The sequence below is a fragment of the Peromyscus maniculatus genome, chromosome 16, assembly GCF_049852395.1.
Source record: "Peromyscus maniculatus bairdii isolate BWxNUB_F1_BW_parent chromosome 16, HU_Pman_BW_mat_3.1, whole genome shotgun sequence".
In the NCBI taxonomy this organism is placed as follows: domain Eukaryota; kingdom Metazoa; phylum Chordata; class Mammalia; order Rodentia; family Cricetidae; genus Peromyscus; species Peromyscus maniculatus.
Window position 1 is genome coordinate 44,356,867 of NC_134867.1, and position 8,791 is coordinate 44,365,657.

The following is an 8,791-nucleotide window of genomic DNA, read 5'->3' on the forward strand; positions in this document are numbered from 1 at the left end:
AATAAACGTTCTTGTTGATTGCATACATGACTGACTGGTGGTCTTTTATGGGACTTCTTGCAGACCCTAACATTTTCAATGGCTCATTTCCTTTCTTCTACTGCATCATTGTCTTCCTCTCAACTTACACCTGCATCTTAACAGATTTTCTTATAGTCAGTTGGTAGTAGAAATAAAACCCTCAGCCCAAGTCATCATGGAAGGATGACAATAATTGCTGTTAGTAAAATATGGACTATTACACATGCTCTCTGTTACATTCTTGCCAGTAGCTCTTGAAAGTCTGTGTTAATAAGACCTGGCCCCTCCTTAAGGAATGAGGGATGGAACAGGGGTAAGTGGCTTGGTCACTTGGAAACAGCAACTGGTAACATCAGAACATTAGCATAAAGGGATGCTAAATAACTCATCAAGAAGTTCAATTAGATGTTTGGCTCTTGCACCCAAATACTTGAATACTGGACCTAAGAATAAAATCACCCTGCTGGTGTAGTACAGATATGGTTCTTATTATTGCTACTACTAACTGCAAAGCTATCCAGAGACAAGATTAGTGTTGATTGCTTAACTTGACATGGCACCATCTATCAAAGAGTTAAGCTAGCTAGCCTCAACTTTTATTGAAAATAGTTTTTTTTAATACAATATACTCTGATTATGGTTTCCTCTTCCCCCAACTTCTCCCAGATTCTCCCCACTTTCCCACCCACCTAAATCCTTCTTTCTTCCTTTCATTAGAATAAAAACAGGCATCTAAAAATACAAAAAAATAAGCTAAAATAAAAACAAGCCAGAATAGAGCAAAACAAGCAAACAAACAGAAAAACACATGTTAAGAAAAAGCATAAGGAACACATATAGATACTGAGATATACAAATTTGCACAAACCAAAAACTCATAAAAAGCAGAATTGGAAATCATAGTGTATGAGCTAAATAAGTATAAGGTTTTAAAAATTCCCAGGGAAAAAAAAAGCATTATAAGAAAAAAAAAGCCAAAATATTGAATTATTTTGTGTATTTGTGTTGGCCATCTACTGCTGCCCATGAGGTATATTCTTAAGTATGCCCAGCCTTGTTTGTTATTTTTGATTATTTATTATCTCAATGTTTTTATTTTGGAAGAATGATAAAATAATGGTTACTTGGAACTGTATATGCAGCGCGACTATCCACCATACCTGGAGGTTCTCAGACATAATTCATATACACCTTTAAACTAACTATGGAGGGGCTGTTATCCAAGAAGGAAGGGCAATGTTATTTTGATGATATTGTTGTGATCAAAATAATTGAGCATGCTTGCAATTCAAAGCCACATATTTTATAAATATTTAAGAACTGTATGTGTGAAGCATAATTTTACATTTTTAGACAAAAATTTTACCTTTTGCTGCCTGTAAGTTTTTTCATTTTAAAATCCAGAAGCTTGTCATTGACCTTGTATTAAATTTATGTAACTGTCTCAGCAACTTCATTTCATTACTTATAAAATGCCTACCTTAAGGGACTGGAGAGATCGCTCAGTGGCTAAGACCATTGGCTGCTCTCCCAGAGGACCTGGGTTCAGTTCCCAGCACCCACATGGTGGCTCACAACCATCTGCTACTCCAGTCTCAGCCAATCTGATGTCCTCTTCTGGCATCCAGGCACTGCATGAATGTGGTGTACCTCCATTAACAAGCATGTGATGCATCCAGACACATGAAAGATGAAGCAACACATCTTCTTAAAGAATCCTGTCAAAAATTTTTCAACTATGACTCAATACAAAGCAGCTTATCAGAAATCCAAACAGCTTCCCCTTTCCATTGAGAATATGAACACATTTTTAAGAGTCTGCGTTTGTTTTTACCTAATGTTCCGGAACTATTTGCTTTCACTAAACTATTTCTTTGTACAAACAGAGACGCCGTGGGAAAAATATGACTCACCAAACAATGAATTACGTACTCTATTGTGATGCCTGTTGTTATTTGAAGCTGACAAGTTGTATTCAGATCTCAGCTCTGATATCTAAGGACAACATCACTTATTAAGTTACTTATTTTCTATGACTTTCAACTTTCCTGTTTATCAAAACAGCAACATGAAGACTGAAGACTATACTGAAAAGTAAACGTATTGACACAAGTCAAAGCACTGAACATTCTCCCTGGGAGGTAGACTCTCAATAGATATCTATTTATTCTATGCTTTTGCCTTTTTTTTTTTGTTTTCTTCCCCCCCCGCCAAATTTCTTGCTTACCTGTGTAAAATAAAATACAGGTTTATTATGACTATATGTTTTCATAAGTATTATATAATGAACATAATTCTATCATATAGGTGATGTTTCAAATTACAAGTGACATGTATGTTTCACATACATAATCATATGAATACACTAGACCAGTGAGAAGACTCAGCAGGTAAAGATCCTGCTGCTAAGACTGACATCCTGAGTTCTATCCCTGTGACCCACATAGTAGGAATAGAGAACAGATTCTTGAAAGTTACATCCTGACCACACACACACACACAAATATATATATATATATATATATATATATATATATATATATATATATATATAAAATATGTGAATACAAACAATATAAAATATATGAATACAGAAAATAAAATAAAATGTATATGTTTTTTAAAATGCAAAATTCTGATATATGTACACACATGTATACAATGTTATATATTTGATAGAGTGTCACATCAGTATTTTATCTCTTCCCTTACATTAGCAGTGGCATAATCTGTTTTTTTAAGTAGCTTGCCACATGCTAAATAAAACATGACATTTTTTTACAAGGCACAAATTCTTGAAGGAAAATTGATGAAACCATCACTGCAAAAAATGTGTTTTAATTTTTTCTTCTGGCCCCTGTGTTAGGTTACCAGGGCTACCATAACACCAAACTCAAGGCTTGACACTTTGAATTAAAGAAAATGATTGCTCCACAGTGTTGGGTGCTAAAACACAGAGCCATCCCCAAGGCTGGATTCTTTTCCGTTGTAAGAGACAATTGGGTGGGGTCTCCTGTCTTGGCTTTCAGAAAGTCATCCTCTCCTTTCGTCCTCACATCATCTTTCCTTTTTCTGTTTGTACCAGATGAGCAATCTCCTCGTCTAAAATTACATTTCTTTATAAGGATATGACACATTGGATTAGTGTCCATCCTAACATCAGCTTTCACTTAATCACTTTCCTTTCTAAGTGCAGACATATTCTAATGCATTTTGGGATAGAATTTCAACACAAATTTGGAAAGGTAAGTAATCAACCCATAACAAGTTCTCAGAGGCCCCTGAAGACTCTTGTATCTCATTTGTCAGATGCCCTTATCAGCTCTTGATAGAACAATTAAAACCATATTCTCATACCGCCATGTCTTGGGGAACAACCTGATTCTCAGAGGTTAACTTCCTCAGCACATACACTTACAGATTTACCTGTATCCCATTTCACTTATTTCTTCCATCCCCAAAAGATCTTACTTCCTGTAGAAGATTCATCTTTCTCCTTGTTCATCACCCACTCTTTGGCTTTCTCCTGTAAAAGGGACTCGAGGGACATGTCCTCCTTGTGTGTGACATCTCTCTTCCTGGACACTTCTGACCTGCTCCTTTTTATCGTGCACAGTAACAATGTCTGATGTTTCTGTCTACAGCAAAACGCCCAGACAGAGCTGTCTCCACTTATATCCATGCTCCCTCCTCCAACCGCATTAGCTTTTCTGTTTTAAGAACATCTGTCACAATTTCTCACCTGACACCTCATTCACAAAGATCACCAGTGACATGTCATGAGTAATAATAGTCAGTTTTTTCGGTGACTTCATCTTATAGGATCAACCGCTGATATTTACAGACATTGGTGACTCTTTATCCCTGTCTTCTCTAATATTCATTTGTGAGCATCTGTGTGTGTGTGTGTGTGTGTGTGTGTGTGTGTGTGTGTGTGTGTGCATATGCACACAATCATCTGTTCAGTCCAGCACACATGAACTATGAATAAGAAGCCAGAGGACAGCCTCGGGTACTGTTCCATCTGGATAACATCCATCTTCTTTTGAGAGGAAGTTTGCCACTGGTCTGAAACTTGACAAGTAAACTGGTTTGGCTGGTGAGCCACTCCCAGGATCAGCTTGTCTCCTTTTCCCCAGCACTGACATCACAAATGTACTGAAATGACAGGTTTTTTGTTTTGTTTTGTTTTGTTTTATGATTTCTGGGGAGGAAACTCTGATCCTCATGTTTAAGAAACAAGCTTATCATAAACTGAGCTACCTCCCGAGCCCTACTTTAGAATTTTATTTATTTATTTATTTTACATCCTGATCACAGTTTCTCCTCCCTCCTCCCCTCACATTCCATCCTCTTACCTCCCATCTGCCCCTCCCCCAATCCACTCCTTCTCCATTTCTGTTCAGAAAAGGGCAGGCCTCCCGTGGATATCGACAAGACATGGCATATCAAGTTGCAATAAGACTAAGCACCTCCCCTTGTATTAAAGCTGGGCAAGGAAACCCAGTATGAGGAATAGGGTTCCAAAAGCCAGCAAAAAAGTCAAAGATAGCCTTTACTCCCTATGGTGATATTTTATTTGTACTGAAATGTGATTTTATTTGTATGTTAATAAATAAAGTTGCCTGGGGGTCAGAGCTAATAGCAAGCCATACAAAAGCTGGGTGGTGGTGGTGCACGCCTTTAATCCCAGCACTTGGTAGGCAGAGCTAGGCAGATCTCTGTGTGTTCAAGGATAAAGCCAGCATGGAGACACACGCCTTTAATCTCAATACCAACCATAGAAGACCTGGAGGTCTTTATAGATGGGCAGTGACGAGGAGGTCATGTGGTTGGGTTTACAACCAATGAGAAGGTAGAATAGAAAGTCAATAAAAAGGACAAACACACATGAAGTAGCTCTCTTGCTGAAAAGGAGAGCAGAGGCAATGAAGGGTAAGGTTTTTAGCTCTTAGCTATTGCTCTGACCTCTTGGGCTTTCATCTCGGCATTGGCTCTGTGTTTCTTATTTAACAAGACGGTTTCATCTACAACTCCCACTATTAGGTGTCCCACAAGAAGACAAAACTACACAACTGCCACATATATGTGAAGGGCCTAGGTCAGTCCCATACAGGACCCCTGGTTGTCCGTTCAAACTCTGTGAGTTCCTGTGAGCCCAGGTTTGTTGATTCTGTGATGTTATTGACCCCTCCAACTCCTACAATTATTTCTTTCTCTCTTCAGCAGGATTCCCCAAGCTGAGCCTAATATTTGGCTGTGGGCCTCTGTATCCTTTTCCATCAATTGCTGCATGAAGCCTCTCTGGTCACAATTGTACTAGGCACCAATCCATGAGTACAGCAGAATACCATTAGGAACATTACATTGACTTTTTTTCCCCCGGGTGTATTTGTTTCTATCCTAGGTCTCTGGGCCATCCAGCCTCTGGGTCCTGGCCCTCCAGGCAGTGTCAAGGGTGGGGTTACTCCTGTGCCATGGATCTCAAGCTGTACCAGTCATTGGTTGGCTACTCCCATAATCTCGGCACCATCCTTATCCCAGCACAAACCATACGAAGAACAGACTTTAGATTGAAGGTTATGTGGCTGGGTCTGTGTCCCAATACCTCCACTGGAAGACTTGTCTGGTCACAGGAAATGGCCAAGTCAGGCTACACAATCCGTGTTGCCAGGAGTCTTAGCTGGGTTTATCCTTGTAGATTCCTGAGAGTTTCCCAATAGTCACAAATAATACAAAATATCTTGATATAACTCTAAACAAGCAAGTGAAAGACCTGTATGGCAAGAACTTCAAGTCATTAAGGATAGAAATTATAGATCTCAGAAGATGACAAGCTCTTCCATGCTAATAAATCAGCAATGTTAACATAGTAAAATTTGTAATCTTACTAAAATCAATCTACAGATTCAATACAATCCCCATTAAAATCCCAACACAATTCTTTACAAAACTTGAAAGAACAATTCTCAACTACATATGGAAAAACAAAAAAAACCAACATAGCTGAAACAATCCTGTACAATAAAAGAACTTCTAGGGGTATCACCATCCCTGATCTCAAGCTCTACTACAGAGGTAAAGTAATAAAAATTGTATGGCATTGACATAAAAAGAGACAGGTAGATCTGGAATCTAATCGAATCAATGGAATCAAATTGAAAATGTGGATATAAATCCATACCCCTATAGACACCTGATTTTTGACAAAGAAATCAGAACTATACAAGGAAAAAATGAAAGCATCTTCAACAAAAGATGCTGGTCTACATGAATAATGGCATGTAGAAGAATGCAAATAGATCCATATGTATCACCCTGCACAAAACTCAAGTCCAAATTGATCAAAGACCTCAACATAAATCCAGATATACTGAACCCAGTAGAAGAGGAAGTGGGAAATAACCTTGAACACACTGGCACAGGAAGCAACTTCATGAATAGAACACCAACAGTGCAGACATTAAGACTGACAGTTAATAAATGGGACCTCATGAAACTCAGAGCTTCTATAAGGCAAAGGACACCATCAATAGGACAAAACAGCAGCCTACAGAATGGGAAAAGATCTTCACCAATCTCACATCTGACAGAGAGCTGATTTCCAAAATATATAAAGAACTCAAGAAACTAGACACACACACACACAAAAAAAATCTAATTAAAAAAATGTGGTACAGGCCTTAAATGGTGGTGCACGCCTTTAACCCCAGCACTCCGGAGGCAGAGCCAGGCAGATCTCTGTGAGTTTGAGGCCAGCCTGGGCTACAGAGTATGTGCATGGTACATACTTTCCTGGGAAAAGTGCAAAAGCTACACAGAGAAACCCTGTCTTAAAAACCTGCCCCAAAATGGGGTACAGATCTAAACAGAATTTTCAACTGAAGAATCTCAAATGGATGAGGGACACTTAAATGTTCAACATCCTTACCTGTAAGGGAAATATAAATCAAAATGACTCTGAGATTCCATCTTACATCTGACAGAATGGCTAAGATCAAAAACACAAGTGACAGCTCATGCTGGAGAGGATGTGGAGCAAGGGGAACATTCCTCTACTGTTACTGGCAGTGCAAATTGTACAGCCACTTTGGAAATTGATATGGTTTTTCAGAAATTTGAGAATCAGTCTACTTCAAGACCCAGCTACACTAATCTTGAGCATATACCCAAAGGATGCTCGATCATATCACAAGGGCACTTGCTCAACTATGTTCATAGCAGTTTTATTCATAATTGCCAGAATCTGTAAACAACCTGGATGTCTCTCAACTAAGAATGGATAAAGCAAGTGTGGTACATTTACACAATGGCGTACTACTCATCTATTAAAAACAATGACATTGTGAAATTTGCAGGTAAATGGATGCAACTAGGAAAACAATCATCCTGAGTGAAGTAACCCAAACTCAGAAAGTCAAACATGGTACATACTCATACAAGTGGATATTAGCTGTAAAGTACATGATAACCATGCTACAGTCCCAGACCCAGAGAGACTGGGTAAAAAGGAGGGCCCAAGGGTGGACACTTAGATCTCCCTGGGAAGGAGAAATAGTAGATATTTTGTAGGTGCTCTGGGGACAGATGGAGATGTAAACATGGGGTTTGGAGGGAAGGAGAAAGTACTAAAAGAGAAAACTGGAAGAAAGAGGCATTTCCGGGTAATGTAGAAACTTGGTGCAAGATAAATTCCCACTTTGGAATTTTTATTTATTCCACATTCACCATTGTTGATACCTTAGTGGTACATAATGGCTTGAATGGCAAAATCTGCGCATAGACTTTACATAATCTAAACTTGCTGGTGTGTGCTGCAAGTATGACCTTAGAGGATTCTCAAGACCAATTCATTTTATTTTAACTATTGTCATACCCAACATAGCATTAATTTTATAACCCAAGCCACTAGGTATATGAGAAATTCTTCAGAATTCTGGAATAGTTAATATTGGAGAAAATGAAAATAATAGACAGGAACAGAAATAAATTTAATTTCTTAAGAGGCAGAAAATCCTGCTCTAAAGATTTAAGTCTCAGAATGTCAACAAATATGTGGTATAGGAATAGGAAGGGGGGAAATTAATAAGGAAAGTAATTGTCTTACTTTGAACTGATGACCAATATATATAATTACATATATGTATACATATGCATACTTTATGTGTGTGTTTGCATGGTTTTCTTTTTTTTTTTTTTACAAAGAATAAGTAAAATAAAGAGATGAGAATATTTATTACCAATTCTCTCCTTGTGGGGAAGGGAAGCACTTCCTGTGAGATGACGTCACCTTCCTTGTGAAGATCACAGCCTCTATCACCAAATCTTGTCTGATTTAGTCTCTACACCACTGCAGTTCTCCTCTCCTTGACATTTCAGGTTTTGGAAGAATTATCACCCTCCTTGGTACAGGCCCAAGGACATTGTGTTGTTCAACATGATTCTCTTACATACTCCTAACACCTCATAAATAGTCCTCTATTTAAATCCACTCAAATAATCCCAATTTGTAATGCCATCTGTTTCTTCCTGTGACACTGATTGATACAGGAAGCCTTTGAAAGTTTTATGAATGCTAGGAATTTTTCTTTAAAAATAAAAATAAAGGCAAACACAAATTCCTAATTCTCTATTCACTGACCTAACCAAGGTTATTAATTCATATGTACACAAAGGCTTTACATTTTGCAACTTTAAACAGAAAAACTGTTTTGTCCAGTTGATTTCAACAAACAATGAAATTAATATCAAGTCCCAGATAGTATCAGCT